This window comes from Mustela nigripes, chromosome 1 (genome assembly GCF_022355385.1).
Source record: "Mustela nigripes isolate SB6536 chromosome 1, MUSNIG.SB6536, whole genome shotgun sequence".
NCBI lineage: Eukaryota > Metazoa > Chordata > Mammalia > Carnivora > Mustelidae > Mustela > Mustela nigripes.
The window spans coordinates 134,261,090-134,264,482 of record NC_081557.1 but is presented as its reverse complement, the minus strand read 5'-3'; the positions used below and the strand labels follow the sequence as shown (position 1 = coordinate 134,264,482).

Below are 3,393 nucleotides of genomic sequence, written 5' to 3'. Positions count from 1 at the left end.
ATCTTTACTATTATTTTCATAATTTGGGGGGAGCACCACAAACTGAGACATTATAAAATGGTAAACTTAATCAATAAATATTATATATTTTGACTACTTTATTGACTCTTTCCCCATCTCTCTGTTACCTTGAGCCACCCTAATCCCTGAGATGTAACAATATTGAAACTATGCCAAATAAAAACTCTGCAATGGCTTCTAAGCGTTTAACTGAAAGGAAGAGTCACACATCTCTCATTTTATTTTTTTTTTCATGGTTGTGGAAATAATTTTTTTAAATTATTATTATGTCCAGATAGCCAACATGTAGCACATCATTAATATTTTATGTAGTGTTCAACAATTCATTAGTTGTGTATAACAGTGTTCATTTTAAATCAAAAGATAGAAATGACTAAGTTTAGTGAGAAGGTATGTCAAAAGCTGATATAGGACAAAAGCTAGGTCACTTGCACCAATGTGGTGATGCCAAGCAAAAATTCTTGAAGAAAATTTAAAAAGGTACTCCAGGGAGCACAGAAATGATAAGAAAGTCAAAGTCTTATTGCTGATATGGAGAAATTTTCCGTGGTCTGGTTAGAAGATCAAGCAGCCACAATATTCCCATAAGACAAAGCAAGGCCTGACTCTCTTTAATCCCAGGAAGGCTGAAAGGTGAGGAAGCTGCAGAAGAAAAGCTGGAAGCTAGCAGAGGTTGTCGGATCATGAGGTTTAAGGAAAGAAGCTGTCTCCATAACAAGAAAATGTTAGGTTAAAGAAGCAAGCACTGATGGAGAAGTTACATTAAATTCTATAGAAGATCTAGCTAAGATAAGTGGCTACAATGAACAGCAGATTTTTCAATGTGATAAAAGAACTGTATATTGCCTGGCATCAAAGGATGGGCTACTTCTCTTATTAGGGGCTAATGCAAATAATGGCTGTAAGTTAAGACCAGTGTTAATTGACCATCCTGAAAACCTAGGTCTCCTAAGAATTATGCTAAATCTACTCTGCCGTGCTTTGTAAATGAAACAGCAAAGCCTGAATAACAGCACATTGGTTGTCAGCATGGTTTACTGAATATTTTAAGCCTGCTGTTGAGATCTACTGCTTCAAATAAAAGACATCTTTAAAAATAGGATTGCTCATTGACAATGCACCTGGTCACCCAAGAGCTCTGATGGAGGTGGACAATGAGATTAATGTTGTTTACATGGCTGCTTATATAACATCCATTCTGCAGCCCATGGATCAGGGAGTAACTTCAACTTTCAAGTTTTATTATTTAGGAAATACATTTTGTAGGGCCACAGCTGCTTTAGATAGTAATCCCTTTGATGGATATTGACAAAGCAAATTAAAAACCCCTGGAAAGGATTCACCATTCTAGAAGCCATGAAGGAAATTAGTGATTCCTGAGAAGAGCTCAAAATATCAACATTAACAAGTATTTGAAAGAAGTTGATTCCAACCAATTGGATGATTTTGTAGGGTTCAATACTGGAAGTAACTGCACATGTGGTGGAAATAGTAAGATAACTAGAAGTGGAGCCTGAAGATGTGACTGAATTGCTGCAAGATCACGATAAAACTTGAATGGATAAAGAGTTGTTTTTTATGGATGAGCAAAGAAGATGTTTTCTTGAGGTGGAATCTACTCCTGGTGATGATACTATGAAGATTGTTGAAGTAACAACAAGGATTTAGAATATTGCATAAACTTAGTCAATAAGAGCAGTTGTGGATAAAATGCTATCAAACAGCATTGCAGAAGTCAAAGCAAGAATCAGTCACTGAAGCAAATTTCATTGTTTTCTTCTTTTAAGAAATTGTCACAGCAATTCCAAACTTAGCAACTACCACCCTTCAGCCATCAAAATTGAGGCAAGTCCCTCCACCAGCAAAAAGATTATGACTTGCTGAAAGCTCTGGTGATGGTTAGTAATTTTTAGCAAAAAGTATTTTTTTTTTATCAAAACATGCACATTCCTTTTTTTTAAAGACATAGTGTTGTACTCTTAATAGACTACGATATGGTTAAATGTAACTTTTATATATACAAGGAAAGAAAAATATTCATTTGACTTGGTTTATTGTGATATTCACTTTATTAAAATAGCCCAGAATTAAACCCACAATATAAATGATGAATTTCTCCATCTCAAACCTGTTTCTGTTCCAGGGTCCCTCATTGTCCTCAAAGGTATTACTGTTTACCCAAATAAAAAGCCCTTAAATTTGAGTGTAGTTATTGACTCTCCCCCTTTTTTTCATATTCAACTTTGACAAAATCTGTTGAAGCATTTAAAATAAATCCAAATTCAGATATTTCTCATTGCCTCCACTGCTGTCCTTATAGTCCTCACAATTATTGTCTCTTTTTTAAATCAATGAAAGGATACTTCCATTCTTGCCTTACTCTTTAAAAGATATTTCTTTTAGGTTACTTCTTGAAAAATCTCTTAAATTTAGAAAGTTAGTCCTGTTTTCCATCAATATCACTTTCTAATCTCTTAGATATCTTGCTGCATCATATTGTCCTTGTCATTCCTTGAACAAATCAAGGTCATTTCACAACAGAACTTGCTGCCCAGGTGTATTCTCCCTTTTCATATTTGCATGACTCTGCTCTCACTTTCTTAGGTCTCTAAACAAATGTCACTTCCTCAGTGAGTCATTCTCTACTCATGTCACTTTTAACAATTACTCTGTTTTGTCTTCATACACTTTTTTTCCAACTAAAATTGTATCTTTTAGAAAATTATCTTTTGGGGTTTAAATTAATAATCTGTATAGTGTTTATTTCCCCCATAAGATATAAGTCTCTCAAGGGGCAAGACTTGGTCCTCATTAACAGTGAGCACAAAATTGCCTGATAAGCATCTGTTATATTTTTTGAAATAACAAATAAATATTGCTCAATTTATATGCCAATAGGGGAGAGACAAATTTTTACTTTTATGGTATTTAGTAAAACATTAAAAACATTTAAACTATATTTTAAAGATTTACCAGGAAAAAAATTCTTAAAATTATCCCATTCTCAAAAGCAGTCTTTTAACTTCAGTTTGCAAATTTCAAGCTGAGTTAAACTTGTATTGGTATTGCTGCTGTATTTGATGGGACTTTGGAGCAATTTTGAGCACCACTGATTCAGAGTATAGTTTAACTAAATCTGAGGAAGCAAAATACAGTTGCTTTGTGCATGACCAATGTATTCCTTGGCAATAATTCATCTACACTAGGCAAAGCCACCTACTGCTTCAAGAGCACAACCAATTCGTTCTATTACCGCAATCACATTATTCCAGAGCTTGGCAGTGATGGATAAGTATATCAAAAGATTGAGAATTTTGTGCAGTGGTGATATTGTAGACCAGTCTGTCAAATAGCCGCCTATCTTTTTCTGAT

The 3,393-nt window shown here is 34.3% G+C and overlaps 1 pseudogene; it reads left to right on the top strand.

Moving 5' to 3' along the window:
* Positions 1 to 390: 390 nt before the first annotated feature.
* LOC132024629 (tigger transposable element-derived protein 1-like) lies at positions 391 to 1,897 on the top strand (annotated as a pseudogene).
* The last annotated feature ends 1,496 nt before the right edge of the window (positions 1,898 to 3,393 follow it).